Source organism: Canis lupus, chromosome 5 (genome assembly GCF_003254725.2).
Source record: "Canis lupus dingo isolate Sandy chromosome 5, ASM325472v2, whole genome shotgun sequence".
Taxonomy (NCBI): domain Eukaryota; kingdom Metazoa; phylum Chordata; class Mammalia; order Carnivora; family Canidae; genus Canis; species Canis lupus.
Window position 1 is genome coordinate 66246967 of NC_064247.1, and position 18244 is coordinate 66265210.

The following is an 18244-nucleotide window of genomic DNA, read 5'->3' on the forward strand; positions in this document are numbered from 1 at the left end:
GCATTCAAACACTGAATGGAGTGGGTGAGGTGCGTAATCTCTGGTCTTGGTTGTTGTGGACCAGTTTGTTCTTGGGGTCCCCTAACTTCTTCAATGGCACCCGTCATTCTCCAGCTCAACTTCCTACCAAAATCGGCTCCACACATGAGCTTACAGTCAGTGCTTGGTAAGAATTTGCCATTTGCCCAAGGAATGGTCCGTCCCAGAAGCTCATGGTGATGATGGTCAGGCTCCCCCAAGCCCCCTTCGTAATGTCTCGGGAAAGTGTTTGCCTAAATGGTCAGCAGTGATGGAGGCTCATTCCTGAAGACATCTCCAACTCCAAGAAAACCTCCATTTCTTAACATTCCACTGGAATGTTCCAGACTTTGGTTCCAACTGTACCCAGGAGGAAACCCAGTGCTCAGTGTTGCCGGCCATAGGACCCCTGGGATGGCCACAGGCCTGGGAGGTGTTTCCTCTCCATTTGACAGATGAGGACCCCAAGGTGCCAACCGTGAGCTTGACGCGAAAATGTCTGGGTGGTGACTCCGTGCTCTTTCTACTAAAATCACACAGGAAGGACACCTGGGTGGCTCAGCAGTTGAGCATCTGCCTTTGGCTCCAGGGCGTGATCCTGTGGTCCCAGGATCAAGTCCCGCATCGGGCTCCCTGCATGGAGCCTGCTTCTCCCTCTGTCTATGTCAATCTCTCTCTCTCTCTTTCTGTGTCTCTCATGAATAAATAAATAAATAAATAAAAATTTAAAAAATAAATAAATAAAATAAAGTAAAATCACGGAGGATAGGTCCAGGGCCACACCCTGCCCATCTCCATCCAGACTACGGCAGAGTGGAGCCTCAGAGCAAGCTCTCGGCATGTGGGTTCTCACTGCACCCCCTGTGCTCTGGGGGCCAGGTGTGGGCTACAGGAGTGAGACCAGGCTCTGCCTGGGGGGGCCTCCAGCTGGTCCAGAGGCTACAGGGTGTGGACGATAAGAGCACCAGAGGAAGTGAGGGTCATCTGGCCTGGGGGCTTCCTGGAGGGCTTCAGAATCAAAGATGCTCAGCCTCGTCCGCCTTCCCCGCCTCCCCCTTGCATGGCCAGCTGCCCTGCCTCTCCTCCTCCGGGGCCTGCGCGCCCAAGCTCTCCCGCCGCAGCACTGGCCTCCCAGGAGGCAGGAGGTCTGCAGTGGCACCCGCGGGAGTGGGCAGCCCTAGCTCTCCCTGGTGGCGGAGGCCACAGCACTCTGGGACGTGTGTGCTAATTGGACACTTGAAGCAGGTGGATGTTATTGTTTGTGAATTCTGTCTCAATAGAGATGCTTTTCAAAGAATCTTAACCCACGAGATCTTACTCCCGGGCCCATATTAGGTGATTGCCCACCCATCCCAGCCTTCCAACCTGTCCTGTCACTCACGGCTGCACTCTCATCCCTGGCTCTGAGCTCGGCTTGTCTCTCCCCCATCAGCAGCGACTTGGCCATCACGTCTCCCACAGGAGAGAACCCCTCTCCCCACCTGGTAGCTTCATTACATACTGGGGGGGCGGTCCTGGAGGCATCAGGGCAGCAGCCATCTGGCCTTGCTGCTCAAGATGTGGTCATGAAGGGTGTCAGGAATGCAGAACCCGAGGCTCCACCTGGCACGTACTGAGTCGGAGTCTGCATCTCACCCAGGGATCCCCAGGTGCTCGGAGCCAGGGCTTGCACTGCCCCGGGGGGCAGCCAGGAGCTGCCAAGGTGCCCGGTCCGACGTGCGGCCAAGCCTGGGAAGCTCCAGACCCGTGCACAGCGAGGTTTCGCTTCACCTGGCTGTGTGTGCGGAGCCAAAGCGGCTCATGAATCCGCACTTTGTCCCCCGGTGTCAAAGCCCAGCCCGACCACCGGCAGCGGACCTCCCTTGATGCAGCGCCGGCCCTGCCCACGCGGCCCCATCTTCCCCGAGCAAGCCCCGCGGTCTCGGTGGCTATTGTTAAACTTGGCCCCGACCGCGCTGGGACTCGCTGCAATTGTCCAAACACAGAACTTCAAACAAACAAAGAGAAAATAACACTGGCTAATCCTTTGTGATAAGTCGCCTTTATCAGACCCCATTGCTCTCAGCTGGCATCGGCTGGTCAGATGGCTCTTTTACACGCAGTAAATAAACATCACCTGTTTGTGCAGGATGACACGGGGGCGGCTCCTGCTGCTGCCGTTATCGGGGAGGAAGCACTAGGTTGGGTGTGTGAGTATTTGGACGCGCACCGCCACCAGAGGACAATACCCGCGCGCTGGACGTGCCCCGCGGTAGCCGGACCGCGGCCCTGGCGGGCTTTGCCGAGCCCTGCCTGGTTATTACTTCCTGGAAGGCCACTGCTGAGAAAAGGGGACTTTCACTTTTTCCTGCCTTGGTGGCTCCCTGTCGGCGTCTAGACTTCGTGCTCACAATGGCAGGGCCTTCCGGATCCCACTCTCTCTGTTGCCAGCTTCCAAGGTCATGTATCTAAATTGGGATTTCCTGGATTCCCAGAGTCTTCGGGTTGGAAGGGCCTGGAGGGCAGCAGAACCACCCTGTGTCTGTCTTTACAGAAGGGAGGATGGAAGCGCAGGTCAGGGCGCGCTGGACCAGAGTTATTCTAGACTGAGCTGCCCCTCTGCTCCGTGGATGAGAGCAGAAGCCTCACATCTGGGGCAGATCTGGGGGCAAAAAATTGGGCCTGATATCCGGGTACATCTTATGTGGTTTGCACAGTGGCATGGCTTTTGCCTGGACCCTGTGGTTTCTTGGAAAATCTGGCTGTGAGTCCTCCAAGATAGCGTGAAATCTAGTGTGGTCAGAGTTTCTCATGCCTGGTGGTGTATCAGTGTCCCCCCGAGGGTCTTGTGATGATGTGATTCTGGTTCACTGGGCCTGGGAGTCTCATTTCTAACCAGCCTGCAGTTGATGAGGATGTTCCTAGGGCTGGCACTTTCAGGAGGGGTCTCTGAATTCATTGTGTTGAGGCCAGAGCCATGAAAGGTGGGAAGTAGCATGCCCTCCCCACTCACTGAGCTCATGGCTCTGGCACGGGGCGACCGAGGCTCATGTTTGGGCTCCAGACAGCAGGTGGTTGGGTCACCTTGATGGTGCACTGGGAGTCTCACCCAGAGCCACAACTGCAGAGACCCACAGCCCTGTCTGTCCCCTCTCCTTGAACCCGGGCCATTTCAGCTAAATAAAAGTGGAAGGAAGGCTGTGGTCATCACAGGCCTGTCCTTTAAGAGACTCTGGCAACCTATCCTTCATACTGCTAGGAACCCGGAGTTGGCACTTAAGAGGTCCCACCACTTGCTGGAGAGGCCATACAGAGGGGCCACATGGACAGAGGGAGGTACAGCCATCCCAGCACGCCGATCCAGGGCAACCTGCCAGCTGCCACAACAAATAACCACCTGAACCCAGCCTGGCCTGTAGAATTGTGTGCAAATAAGACAGTGGCTGGGCTCAGCCATTAAGTTTTGAGGTGGTTTGTTACACAGTGACAGGTAACTGGAAGAGCAGCCATATGGTTTATCATCCAGCCAGGAGGTAAAGGGGGCACTGCTAATAATTACACCAGAACCACGGTGGCACGGGGACCACCCCAGGAAAACGAGGATGCACAGTGACCCTGAGAGGAATCACCCTGTGACCAGTGAGCACTGCCTACATGTGGGTCCCTGAGAGTCTTCTAGTTGCAAGTGGTAGAAACCAAACCTGAGCCCGGTTTAAGGCAAAACGACCACGTGTGGAAGGAGAAAGCCTCGGCTGGTCCTGCCACAGCTGTGCTTCCATCCAGCGGCGGCACACTGTGTCCTGCAGGCTCCGGCTCTCTTCATCTCTGCTTAGCTTTGTTTGGTCTCACTCTTTTTCCAGCTCTCCCCAGAAGGAGCAAGGCTATCTCCGAACAATGTCAAGCTCTGCACAAGTCCTGGACCGGAGTCTGTGGCGCTGATCGGCCACGTTGGACCACGTGCCATGAACCAATCACTCTGGCCTGGATGATGATACCCTGAGGGGCCAGACCTGAGTCATAAGAGCACTTCAGATCCATCCTTCCATTCAGAGCAGAGAGGGGATCAACCAGGAAGACCTGGCCCCTGCTCTGGAGCATGGGAACAGAGGTGGCGTGGGTGCAGAGGGCAGCTTTGCAGCATGCATGGCCCCCACGTCCTGAGTCAAGTGCGTCTGCATTTCACATTACTGCAGAGCTTCTCTGAGAACACCCAGCAGTCACCATAGATGTGGCCAGAGGCCGATAAATGATGCTGGTGAGGGTCTAACGTGCCACCACATCGGGGGCCTGGCTGGGAGACAACTCACAGTGTGGCTACTGAGAAGGGAGACTGTCGTCACTGGACGTTCACCGAATCATAAATGAAATCTGCAAGGGTAAGTAGGAGAAACAACCTTGAAAAGCAATGTCCCAGCACCTTCTAGAACAAAGTTGACCCCGGCCTGTCTCTGAGCCCAAACCTGCGAGGCAAACAGCTGGGTCCACCAGCCTCTGCAGGCATGCATGGCGAACACTAGGCTCTCCTGGGGCATAGCGTAGGGTGCAGGGGACACACACCTGAGTGCAGGCTGTCCCAGGGGCTCAGTCACAGGCCTGAGCAGGGGCTCTGGCTGTTCAGCTTGGTTGCCAGCAGGTCCCTAGCTCCCCTCCTCATGGCTGCTGGGTTCTGAGCAAGAGTGCCCCAGCGGGTCCTCCTAGACATACTCCTTTTCTAAATCACCTGTGATCCAAGAAGTCTCAAGAGACACTTTTTAAAACTACAGTGACCTAAGTGAAAATGAAAAAAACCCACTTATCAAAATCAAAAATGGTGGGTCCAATAAAACCAGTGGCTGCAGGAAATGTGTAGACAGAAGCCGCCTCGAGGAAGCAGAGCCCAGGTAAGGACAGGGAAAGGCAGCATCCCATCTCCATCAGTCTATCAGCCAAAGCAGTCGCAGGGCCTGCCCACTTTCCAGGTGGAGAGAGGTAGACGCGAGCACATGATGAGCAACATGGATGTCCCTTCCCCGAGGAGCCTGTGGGATGGGTGCTGCTGCTGTGCTCTGGGAAATGCAGCCTGCCACCTCTTCCAGGAAGGCCTCCTTGTCACCCCCCTTGACAGTCCCATCTTGGTGCACAGAGGGATTCAGTTGATATCTATGAAATCCACATTTCTCAGCCTTGACTGCATAGTAATCTCATCCGGGAAGCTGTTGACAAATATCCAGTCCAGGACCCTGCCTTGGAGATTCTAATTTGAGTGGTCTGCCCTGGGGCTGGGGTATGTTATAGAGGTTTCCCAGGTGACTGTATTCACAGCAGGGCTGAAAACCTCTGTGCTGAATGAATGAATTTACATGTGACTTGTTGGAATGAAGTGTTCTGGCTAAACAGGACAAGGACAGCAATTTAGAAACTAAATATTTAGAAACTAAATATTGATAGAGCAGCACAGCAAAGAAAGTCAAACAGGAAGAGATGAGTGTAAAAGTATAAAATCCCGGAAGAAGGAGGGGTGGGGAGGTAACGAAGGAGGCACCTGCTGTAGTGGAAGGTCTCCTTGTCAGCAGGGCACATGAGCACCTTTGGCCAGGTGACCAGGTGAAAAGCAAGGAGGGAAAACCTCGTGGCCACCCTCCCTCCACCCCCTGAGGAAGGCTGTCCCAGGCTTTCCTCTTCTCCATGACACTGTCACACAGGACACTTCACAACAGACATGGGAAAATCTGTGCTCAACCACGCTTATTTTTTTTCCCTTCTACTAACTCACCAAACACATTAAAAATATTTCAAGATGCTTCAAGATTTTTTTTTCCTCAACTGACCATCTAGAACTCGGGCTACATTTCTGAATGTAAAATGTTGTGCATACAGACATATACAAGTGCACACGTGTGCACATATTCAAATAGGGTGGCAAAGTTAACATGGAGAGAAGTCTCTAGTAGCTGGCCACAGAGCTCTGCACTTAGCCCTGTCCTACTCACTATTCTTTTTTACTGCAAAAAATAAATAGATAAAATAAAACAACTACCCTAGGGGGTACCTGGGTGGCTCAGTTGGTTAAGCATCTGCCTTCAGCTCAGGTCATGATTCCAGGGTCCTGGGATCAAGTCCCATATCGGGCTCCTTATTCAGTGGAGAGTCTGCTTCTCCCTCTCCCTCTGCTCCTGCTCTCTTTCAAATAAAGAAATAAATTTTTTTTTTTAAAAAACCACACACCATAAAATCTACCATTTTATCCATTCTTAAATGCACAACACAGTGGTGGTAACCATATGCATGCTGTTGTGTAGCAGACCTACTCATTATTTTTATATATCTACTTGGCTGAAGACAAACCATTTCATTAAACTGTAGAAGTCACAAAGCTCAGAAACCGTTCTCATGAGATGCGTGAGGAAGTAATAATTCAAATGATAGTAGACAGTTATGTCCAAAGCACCTCTAAAAACCCGCAACTTAGGACCTGGCATTTAGCAGGTGTCATTATAAATGTTTATGAACTAAATTAATTGTACTAAGTTGGAATGAAGGACCCAGAGGGTTGACATTCAACAGAGATGTGTAAAATCCTCATTTAGATCTACAACCGGAAAGATCTATACTCTAAAGTCCAGCTCAGGAAACAAGGAATGTCTGGTCTTTTAAAAATCTGAAACACTTGGAGCATACAGATGAGTACAGAGAATAAAGTAACCAATCACCATATCTGTGCCCCCCAGACTTAACCAACACTAACATTTCCCTGTGTGTTTGGACATTATTTTTGTGAAAGAAAATGTTACTGATGCATTGGAGATCTTCCATGTACCTCTCCGTGGTCCCATCGCCCTGTCTTTCTTGTCTAGACTTGACCACTCCCTCGATGTTGACGTCTATCATTCCTGTGCATGTATTTCTATTTGGCCACATGTGGATTCATCCAGAACACAGTATGAAGGTTGTTCTGCATATTCTTAGGCTGCATATAAATGGTTTCCTATTGTACTTTCATTCTACAAATTGCTCTACTGGTTTCGCACGATGCTTCAAGAGCCGTCTGAGGCAATCATGGAGCTCTGTCGTCTGAGTTGGCCACTCTGCAGTGCGCTCCTGAATGAAGCTCCTCCGCTGCCCGTTGATGGACGTGTGCGTGGTTGCAGAGCAGCCGTGGCGGGCCGGGTGAAGCTCCATGTGCACGAGAGCCAGCCGGGTTCTCATGGTGAGTCACCCCCTGGAATCTCTTCCATTGACAGTTGGAGGCCAGTGGTGGTTGGTTTGACCTTTGTGGGTCAATCCCTCTGGATAAACTTTGTATTATTTTTTTAGTCAGAACATGACTTGATCAAATGACAGATTTAGTTGACTCATTTCTCCCTGATTTGAACAGTCAAGTTTGTTGCTCTGCGTGATTGATTAGCTGACTAGCCCTCACCCCTAGCTATGCACTGGCATAACATGGGGAGCCTCCAACAGGTCCCAATGCCCAGCCCCCAGTGCCAGAGATCCTACCCCAGCATCACCAGGATGGGGCCCGGGTGCAGGTCCTTTCTGAAACCTCCTCGGGTGGTTCTCAAATGAGAGAGAAGCCGGGGTAGAAAAGGTTGCCCTGGGACCAGGCAGCTGCCATGGGGGGTTAGCAGTTTTTGGGCTCTGGGCTGTGTGCTGGGGGCAGGGTTTGGCTCCAATCCTCCCAAGGCCATTTGGTCTTTGTGGGGGAGGAGAAGAGTTGGCTGCTGCAGTCGTTTAGATGGATTGGGCTTCTGGTGGTGGGTCAGATGCTCCAGCCTGTGGTGGGGCTGCTGCCACTGAGACACTGGTTGAGTGGGATGGGGGAGGATGCTCACCAAGGCCCCAAGGCACTGGATGACCAAGGGACCCTTCACAAAGGCCCGATCGGGGTAGGGCATTGGCACGCCTTCAAAATGTGCATGGCAATCTCAGTTGGGTCTTTAACCCCGAGGACAGCGGGTGGGAGGCTGGAATTGCTATCCTCATTTTGCTAATGACTGAATGGGAGCCTGGAGGAAGTGAGTCCAGCAGCGTGGCCCAGTTAGCAAGCAACAGACAGGCGAGAACTCAGTTATCTGTTAGAGATCCCACGTGCTGGAATCGAAATCCAACTTTCCAGTCTGAAAACCAAAGTCAATTCTGGACTGTTCTCCCCCTGAACAGCCACCGCCACCTTCCTGTCTCCTCCCGTCTGGCTCCAGTTTCTCTCCTGGGACGGCTCTATGGTGGGGGTGAGGGAGGTAGTAAGAGAAAAAGAAACCCAAGCCTCTCTGATGGCTTCTCTTTGCAATTTCCACCCAGAGCATACCAGGAGGGAGATGAGGTTTTAGACCAGTTTTTTGTCGTTTTCATGAACGATGTCATAAAATGTCACAGACCCCCCTGCCAGGATAGCCATTGTACTTGTAATATCTGTGAATTATGGAAGTATACCTCTGTCAAAAAAAAAGCCCTTTGTGAATTTGTAGCACTTTTAATATAGAAAAACCACCATTGCAATAACACGCGCTTCAAATAATAATAATCCAAGGCACCCGGGTAGCTCAGTGGTTGAACGTCTGCCTTCAGCTCAGGACATGATCCCAGGGCCCTGGGATCGAGTCCTGCATCAGGCTCCCCACAGGGAGCCTGCTTCTCCTTGCTCTGTCTCTGCCTCTCTCTCTCTGTCTCTCATGAATAAATAAATAAAATCTTTAAAAATAATAATAATCATCCAATTCCCATGGGTTAGACAGTATCTTCTGTAAAGATGCTTTTGTTATTATTATAAGAAAACATCTGTATTTTTTAGAGGTGCATATTTAAGTATATAGGGAAGAAGTGACATGAAGCCTGGGGCACATGGTGAAGTCGTATACTATGGGACGTGGTTGGCAGGTATACAGGGCCTCATCATACTATTTGCCTGCTTACTATAGAAATTTTCATAATAAAACAATTTAAATAAAGCAAATGAATTCACAGACCCCTTGAATTCACAGACCCCTTAAAATAATTTTGTCTCTTCCTCATTCTAACATCTGTAGCCCACAGACTGGAACCAGTGGTTTTAGGTTATTAGTGAACGCCTGTCATCTAGGGTTTTGTTTTGTTTTGTTTTTAATCTCTTACGTCAAAAAGGCCCAGAGTGGTGACTGTACTGGTATTTGCTCACAAATCCCACTTTTCCCATTCCGTTCTGTGGCAGACCGTGTTAACAGCCGATCCCTACCATGTGTAAGCCTCCAGGATGGGTTTAGTGAAACCAGGAGACACAGACCTTCCTCCAGGAAGCTTTCGTCATGTGGGAGACGAGTGCTGAACAAGTTAAAACAGATGGTTAATAAAATCGGTGCAAGAATCAAGAGTGTTGGAAGAAAAGGAGCAGATACTGCCTGAGAGTGCTTGACGGGGAGCCTCATCTGGCCCAGGCAGGGAGGCTTCCTGGAAGAAGGAACATTTCAGCTGAGACCTGAATGGTCAGTAGGAGCCTGTGAAGGCCAGAGACCACTGCAGAGTCTTTTTGGGGCATTCCGGAGAGCCCCAGGCCCCCCGCACCCCACTGTCTGTGGCCCAGGCTCTGGGGTGAGGAAGTCAGTGCTCAGCATAATCAGCTCCCGGAGAAAGCAGTGGGAATCCCGGCCTGCCCCTTCCACCCTCCTCTGTCAGCAGCCGGCCCTTAACAAGTGACTAATCTTTGGCATGTTTGATATGAAGTGGGACAGCAAAAATAATCACCTGTCAAGGATTCTATCTTCATAAAGACACGGTAATGATCAGGTTTCAGAGTGCACAGGCGGTGTGAACCCCGGGAGCTCACCCTTCAAACAAGGCATTGATCTTTCCTGACTGCCTGGGATGGTCCTCATCGAGCCACAGCTCATATTTCCTGGACCTTTCACCGGGAGATAAATGCAAGGAGGCCGCCAATGATAAAAAGATAGCGCTGCGCAGGCTGCGTGGTGCGGAGCCCCGCCCACCACAAGGTATTCCAGAACCTGCCAAATGGTTCATATTTCTGAGTATTTCCTAGGTGCCAGGCACCACGCTCTGCACTCTATCTGCGCTGTCGGATTTACTCCTTCAGATTCTTGGATTTGGAGATTCCTCCGTTGAAGCCTGAACTCTGGATTCCCAGCCCCAATGTCTGCTCTCCTTGCATTCTTGCCAAGTCCCGCGGGCCAGTACGGCGCTGGCCACCTCCAGGGCTGCTCTGGCCCTCCCAGCCCAGCCCGGTCGGGGACCAGGCATCGGCTCCCGCCTGGGTGCCTACCACCCTGGACCAAACCTGCACCCTCTCTCACCTGCACTGTGTGGCCTTTGTCTCCCCGCTGCCTTCCCTGCCACCGCTCTCGCCTGCTGCCATGGGCTCCCAGCCCTGCAGCCAGTGACACTGCCCACAGCGAGGGTCTCACAGCCGTCCCAGGGCCCCGCCTGTCCTTCAACTCTGCACCCTTTCCTTCTAGATTTTTCTCCATGGTCACGCTGTGAGGTTATTTCATCTGCAGCTCAGTATTTGTTTTCTTCCTTGGCTCCTATATTTCTCCTGTGTCACTCTTTGCTGGGCGCCCAGTGCTAGGCCCTGGACTGCAATCTGGAACACATGGTTGGAATCCGGCTCCAGGCCAGACCACCCGGGCTTGAATTCCAGCTCTGCCACTTTCTGGCTGTCCTCAGTGAAAGGTTCATGATACTCTACATGGAAGACTGGCTGGCTCACCAGCATCTAATATCCGTGACCCCTGTTGTCCTAGCGCACCCCAGCATCACTCCTATAGCTTTGAAGGTGCCATGCGAGGGGGGTTCTGGCCGACGAGGGTGCGGGCAGAAAGGATGGAGCAGGAGGTCCCTGGGCTCACGGTGGGCCAGCACGGGCTGGAGCCAGGAACCCCGGGGGATCTGCAGCAGCCACACTCAGAGATGGCAAGGCTCAGGGCAAGTGGAGCCCTCCCACCCAGAGCACTAATTCCCAGGACTTGCTGGGGGTGATCTGGACCCAGAGACTTAAATCCCTCACTCCTAGATCCAGTAATTCTACTTCTAGCAGCTGAACCCAGAAACAATCTGAGACACACACAGAAGTTCGTGCAAGGACTGTGGGCGATGTATCACCACAGTTGTAAGAAGAAGGTAAGGTTAGGAGTAATGTCAGCATCCAAAATGAAGGGATTTGATCATAAGTTAGGAATAATGAGCCGTTGATTTGAATTTCCCTGACCTTGTGCAGAACCTGAAGACACAACCTCCCTCCCTGTGGCTGTGAGCAGTGTGTGGTCTGCCATTCTGGGAATGTGTGCTCCTGTGTGTGTGCAGAAGATGAGGCTCCCGTGTAATTTAAAAATATATCAGTGAGGGCAGCCCGGGTGGCTCAGCGGTTTAGCGCTGCCTTCAGCCCAAGGTGTGATCCTGGAGACCTGGGATCGGGTCCCACGTCGGGCTCCCTGCATGGAGCCTGCTTCTCCCTCTGCCTGTGTCTCTGCCTCTGTGTGTGTGTGTGTATGTGTGTGTCTCATGCATAAATAAATAAAATCTAAAAAAATATATTAAAAAAATATATATATCAGTGATCACTCCTTAGCAGTGACCTTACTGGTGATTCTTATTTTCTCCATATTTGTTCTGTATTTTCCAAATTTTCTATCATAAAAAGTACATTCCTATAATTGATATAAGATAGTAAACATTACAAACTTCTCACTTCACTGAAACATGGGTCACCCTGGTTAAAATGCAGTGAATTAAACCAGTCCTCTCACCTGGTATCTCCAAAGAGCCTTGAAAAATATGATTGTGTCACCTTTTAAAATAATCCTGTAGATGCATGAGACCCATGACATGTTGGAATGACAGTACATTAGCAAATGACTAATGTCCAAGGTCCTGAGAGGAAAGTAATATTAAACACATGAGTAAATGAATGAGTTATAGTCAAGAGCTCTTGGATGCAGAGGCTCTCCTTCATGATCAGCTGTGATCCCATTCTGGGCCAGTGGGTCAGGAAGGATGCACCATGCTGTCCTCAACGTGGAAGTGATAAAAGGGTCCCTCTGAGAGGCCACTCACCCAGAGTCACCCAGCTTGTGAGTGGCATCTCCACAGGCTGCCTTTCTTGGCATCACACTCTAGAATGGAAAGTGGGATCCATAAGTATTAAGTAAAGAAAGGTGTTTCTAGCTGGAGCAGCAGGGTAGGGGAGGCCTGGGTACTGGGAAAGCTGGCATTTGCAAAAGCAAGGCTGTGAGCTTACCTACAATGGGGATGCTATGTCCTGGTCACACCTACTTAGGGTACATGCCCACAACAGCAGGCAAATGGCATGCCCTGAAGATCCAGGGGGGCTGACCAGACTCAGAGATGTCGTTCATGCTCAGCCTGATGGCCCCACTCTGAGCCCTCGTCATGCCCCCTGCCAGCACAGTGAGCCCTCCTCTCTACACGTCCACCCCTCGGCTCTGCAGCTCCCATTTGCATGGCCGTCATGTGTAGGACATTCTGCCCCCAGGATGAATCTCAGCAGGTGGCACCAGGTCACATTTATCCTGCTGTCTGTGCCAGGTGAAGTCAGCTGATTCCCCCTGGCTGACACCGTTGTGTTTACCCAGTGTCCACCTCCACCCTCCAAATTTCTTATCACTCAAAGTGCCAGTTCCCCTCCCCAGTTCTGCCAGTACTGAAATGTTACCCACCCCTTTCCCATAGATTCCTATGTTGAAGCTTCGACCTATCATGTGGTGGTCATTTTGAGAGGAGTCTTAAAGTAGGTGATCAAGGTAAATGAGGTCATAAAGGTGGGGCCCATTCTGATGAAGTTAGTGTCCACAACTTCAACCTCTCGCCAGGAGGTACCCAGCCAACACCTAGATATTGCATTTGAGGCCTTCAGAACTGTGAGAAAATAACTGTCTGTGATATTCTGTGGCATTTTGTTATGGCAGCATGAGCAGACTCATACATCTCCCAGGCCAGTGAGGGGATGTGTCATTCACTCTCGTGGGGCCAACCTGACGGGCTCTGCTCTCCCTGGATTTCAAATCAGTGTTGATTGATGCCCAGGCTAGAAACAGTTGGCGTTCACTCACTCTGACAGCAGCATCTGAGGACAGGCCACCCGCTGGGCCCTCAGGCTCTCCCGGTTCCCCACCACTCTGGGACCTCATTCTAAAACTCCCCTCAAACCCATGGGCTATCACAGAACAATCCATGAATTCCTTCTTTTCTTAAGTTAGAAATGTTTTCACTGTAGGGAAAAATCCCCAAGTAACAGAACTTTATTTTTATCCTTCCTGGTAGTAGAATATTAGTTTGAATGGCCCTTAAGATAGCAAAAACGCTTTCACTCTTAATGTATCAGGACGAGGAGAAATAGCATGGGTTCCCCAAGTGTGACTTTTCGCCTCCTTTTATCTGCCTGCCTGCCTTTGTTTATGAAGACGGGAAGAGAAATTAGAAAAAGATTCATTCTCCAACTTAGCCTGGTTCCAGCCTTGATGGCAAATGCATGGATTTTATCCAAAACTAGATGAACATGAGGGCCTCACATTTGGGAGGCAGCCTGGAATGCCATTGGAATGGGGTTGTTCTGCACTGTCCCTAGGTCGTGGGGAAATGACCATTGTTTTTATTTTGCCAAGGGCTGGTCACTTATCCTAAGGCCTAGAGGGCCAAGGGAAGTTCATTCCTCATTGCTGTTTTGCTTTGCAGTGCTAAATTAGTAATGGAACAGCTTGGTCCAAGGGTTTTCTTCCCAGAATTTAATAAAAGGCACAGGTGTGGCTGAGGGGCACTCAGCCATATGCAGCTCGGGGCAGCAAGGAGAGCTAGTTCCAAGAGTTCCTATCTACGCAGAATCAGTCTTGTTCTGATTTAAGATGAGCTCGCTGCCAAGTAGCAAAACACAAGGAACCCCTTTCTTTTACAGTTTGGATGCTTTCTTGGGCTGCTCATGTTTGTTGCTTTGAAATAAAGGTCTAGTTGAATGCTTATTCCAAAACCTTTAGCCAAATCTAAGGGAAAGAGTTGAACTTGAGAAAAGAAAAAGTGGGCACAGTTATGGCATCCATACACCCCAATTAGGATCATTGAAAGGTTGTTTCCAATGAGAAAAATAAATGAAGGAAGGGATCTGGTGTGCCAGGGAGTTTCAGGAACTACCATCATCACCACTGACATCACCACCATCATCACCACCACCATCATCATCACTAATTTTATTTGACCATTATTATGTGCCAGGCACTGTGCTAAATCCTCAACATCATTAGCACCTACCTCTTATTTTTTTTCCTTACACTCTATTCAATTTTTCTTCATGACACTTACCTCTCCTGGGCATTGCATCATAGACTTTTTTTTTTTAACTTTTATTTACTGATTCATGAAAGACAGAGAGAGGCAGAGACATAGGCAGAGGGAGAAGCAGGCTCCCTGCAGGGACCCCAATGCAGGACTTGATCCCAGGACTCCAGTATCATGACCTGAGCCAAAGGCAGACGCTCTACCACCCAGCCACCCAGGCCCCCCACATAATAGATTTGTTTGTTGATGTGTGTTTCCTTGGCCCTTTCCGGCCCAGAGTGTAAACTCCACAAGGGCTTTTGTTTTATTGGCAGTGAGATTCCCAGAACCTAGCCCAGCGCCTATAACATGGTAGGTAACCAGCAAATTGTAGTTGAATGAAAGAATAACAAGAAGGACAATACCATGAGTTGATGCTGTCACCCTGTTATCACAGAGAAGCTCATGGAAGCTGAAGAGCTTGCCCAAGTATATCAGTACAGAATAGAACTCAGAGTCAGGTGGTTAATATAAACCTCAGGCTCTTGGACCTCTAGAATAAGTTATGTTTTAATCTTTGCTTCAAGACTTTTAAACCTCTACATATCTGGTTATTTTACTAAAACAACTGAAATCCATCTCCACTCTCCAAAAGAAGAAAAAAATGTTGCCTAAGAGTGGACAACTACCCACATCTGCTTCTCTGCTTGACATAAAAACCTGAGCTGTGTTCTCCAAAGACTTAATTAATGAGTTGACAAAGTAAGAACCATTTGCCCCAAACCAAGGCAGGGATAAAAGTTGATTGACAAGGCTCTAATTAAACCCCAATTTATAATCTAACAGCCTGAGATCTTTCAGGTCATAAAAGACTTTGATCCTAGAAATTGTGCTAATCATACTTCCCCACCCCCACCTCCTCCATCTCTGTCTGGCTTCCCTAACTTCTGGATGGGTGCTGCTGCAGAGGCAGGGCTGCAGGCCTTGTTGAAAAGAAATTAGTTCCCTGCAGTGGCCGAATGAGCTGTCTTTAAAAATAACAACAGCCCAACATGGGGTCTTGAGATAGCAATCTGGCCATGGGCTCCCTCAGTGAGGACATCGTTTGCATAGTGATGCATGCCAGATGGTTCTAAGACACATTCCAGTATCTGTGATGATGGAGGAGCTGCCACTGCTTGGAGTGGGGGTGGGCTGGAGCTGGGCTGATGGGGGAAGGGGTGCTCTGCTCTTGTGGGACTCAGGGAATGACCCTCTCTAATGGTCTGTGGGGAGGGGATCCAAGTTAAACACTAGCAACAGACAATAGGTAGGAAATGATGCAGTGTGACTAGAGGAATGGGTGGTTCCCAGAAGGGTGTGGGTGTAAGGCAGCCAATGGGCAACACGCTGGGGTATCTTCTCCTTGCTCAGGTAGAGAGGTCCAGATAAATGGCTCCATATTTGGTGATTTCAGTGGCCAGGAAATTTTTTTGTAATGAGGTGGACTGACTGACGTAGGCTTACCATCTTTCATTGTGTCTATTAAGTTCTTGAAAAGCAACAAGGAAACAAACAGATGAACAGAAACAACAAATTCCTACCATTCACGCCATAATCAATTAATTTATTTTGAAAAGAACATTTTAACACACACAAAAAAGTGGGAAGAACGTCATCACAGATGAAAGATAGGCCTTCCCAAGAAAGGGTAGTAGATAATCATGAACAAATTCATACATACTTTCTTGGCCCTCATTTCTATCACTTATCCTTTGGTGAAATTTGTTATAGATCTGCTGAGCCCATGGCCTGAGGTTTGAAGGATGATTGTAAGTCCCTTTGGGCTGGGACAGTTAGGTTGAGGTGATTGCTAGCTAACATCTACTAATTGGCTTTAGTGTCTCCTTTCATTCTTAAACGGGATCCAGTTTGGACAACCAATTATGTGGTCACCCTGAGAATTTGGGGGCCTCTAATGCAGACACGGATCAAGACTTTGATTTTACTCCATGACCCTGGGGACATATTTTTAATGTTCTTTCAAAATACTTTTATTCTGTATATCAGTGAAGGAAGGGAAAATCTGGCATGCTGAGATTTGTTCTCTCTTCACCACCCCTCTCTCTAACAGCTTTGTTGAAATATCACTGACGTAGAGAAACTGTATATATTTGGGGCGCCTGTGTGGCTCAATCTGTTGAGGGTCCTCTTGATTTCAGCTCAGGTCATGATCTCAGGGTTGTGAGATCAAGCCCCCCATCGGGCTCTGTGCTCAGATCAGAGTCTGCTTCAGATTCTTTCTCCTTCTCCCTTCCACTCTGCCCCTCTCCTGGCTCATGCACACATGCATTCTCTCTCTCCCTCTCTCAAACATAAATAAATAAATAAATAAATAAATAAATAAATAAATAAATAAATAAAATCTTTTTAAAGTGTATATATTTAAGGTGTATAACTTAATGTTTTGATATATGTATACATTGTGAAATTTCTTCCTTCTTCCTTTTCTTATTCTACATGATAGTCTGAAAGGTCTTTGTATAGATGAACAAGCAGCGGAAGAGAGATTAAGAAAAACATTGTGCACATAATTCTGTCCAAATTTGTCATCTGGCTTAGGAAAGAGGAAAACTCAAACTCTCCCTACTTGCCCATTAGCGTGCCGGAAATTTACTGGATACTCAGCAAATGGGGACACACCACAGACAACAGGACGTGGTCAAAATGGGATCTACCAGTCTCTTCCCAGACTGTGCTTCAGTACTTACATGTTGCATCCTCCCTCAGAATCACCCCATGCAGCGACAGAAGAGACACCTCGCTCCAGCACCACTTTCCACGCTGTTCACGCACTGTGCACACCATGTGCTAATGTAGAAGGAAAGATGGGGAGTTTGAAAAAGGGATGTTATCAAGATGAAGACCAAAAGAGTCAATATCAAACACGGTCTTTATGTTCATGGAGTGAAAGCCAGTGTGTCACCTCTAAAAGGATCACTAACCATCCTGAGTGTTAGCTACATCAAAACATCCACAAACGCTAGGTGAGTGAGGACAAGGATGGCTGATGATAGTGATGGTGATGACAGCGTTGGTCATCTTGAGGGCCCTCGGGGCATCCCTGCCTGGGCAGTGCTATCTCCTTGCACATATGCTCCATAGACTGGGGGAGTAAAGGCAGCAGACATGTGTTGGTGCCCATTCCCTCCCCCACCTCCAAAGTGACCTACTTGATTCTAAAAGCATTGAGTTTGATGTTGGCTTTCAAGATTTCCTGGCCCAGTTCACTCCACTGACACATGAGAAAATACCTCAAGGCCAGAGAGGGGAAGCTCCAAGTGTTCGTATTCTTGCCCAAGTCTGTAGGTATTCAGCAATTTTTCTTTAACCTATAGAGAAGGTGGTCATTGGATTTGGCCAACCAAATGAGTTCCACAATGATGTATTCTTCATCCTCCTCTGCCCTGCACGGGGTTGGGACTCAGTAGGCCTGTGTCGAGCTTAGCTAAGCCTGTCCTCTGCCAGAACATTACACGGACCAGACCTTTTGCCTCAGGACCCCCGTGGCAGCCACCGGTGCTGGGTGGTTGATGGAGTCAGGCCCTCCTCAAGGGGAACATCTGGGCATACAGGCCTGAGTTCTCATTTCTGAGTGACCAGATTGTTGAACAAAAACAAATACCTGCTTTGTGCGTATTTCTTTCCTTTTGGGGGGTTCAAGAAGAGTTGACGTTGGAGCCACGGTCAAAGACGTTGCCAAAACAATCAGAAGCTCTCTGAAGGAAAGGAGAGCCAATTGCCAGCATTCAAAGCAGCAGCCAAGATTTAAGAAGCTTAGACACCTAACCTGCCTTGATTTAGAACCCTTTCAGGCTGACATTTAATATCGCCTTGCCTGGTGGGCAGGTTTCTTGCAGTGTTTGGGGAAGGCTAAATGGGATTGGAACAGCGATGACCTCACCCGGAGCTCGGCGCCCCTCGGGTCTGCTGCCTTTATTGAGCTCAGAGCAGCTCAGTTTGTGGCACTCCCAGGCTG

At 49.5% G+C, this 18244-nt stretch overlaps 2 long non-coding RNA genes across 6 annotated transcripts in view; one reads left to right on the forward strand and one right to left on the reverse strand.

Annotated features, from left to right (window-relative positions):
* The window catches only part of LOC112646787 (uncharacterized), a 29537-nt gene that overhangs the window by 2484 nt on the left and 8809 nt on the right, over nucleotides 1-18244 (reverse strand). Inside the window, exons 2-7 of one of the 5 annotated variants that reach the window (XR_007410921.1) lie at nucleotides 17891-17984; nucleotides 17439-17597; nucleotides 16977-17076; nucleotides 12016-12074; nucleotides 6026-6156; nucleotides 4242-4365 (exon numbers count right to left, since the gene is read on the reverse strand). This is a non-coding gene — a long non-coding RNA (uncharacterized LOC112646787). Of the gene's footprint in view, nucleotides 1-4241; nucleotides 4366-6025; nucleotides 6157-11444; nucleotides 12075-16976; nucleotides 17077-17438; nucleotides 17598-17890; nucleotides 17985-18244 lie in introns of those variants that run through there. The other 4 variants (XR_007410922.1, XR_004816030.2, XR_003127890.3 and 1 more) reach the window with 4 other exon arrangements.
* Nucleotides 4236-16574, forward strand: LOC112646788 (uncharacterized). Its single transcript, XR_003127891.3, has 3 exons — nucleotides 4236-4373; nucleotides 6831-7183; nucleotides 9161-16574. It is a non-coding gene; the product is annotated as an uncharacterized LOC112646788 (long non-coding RNA).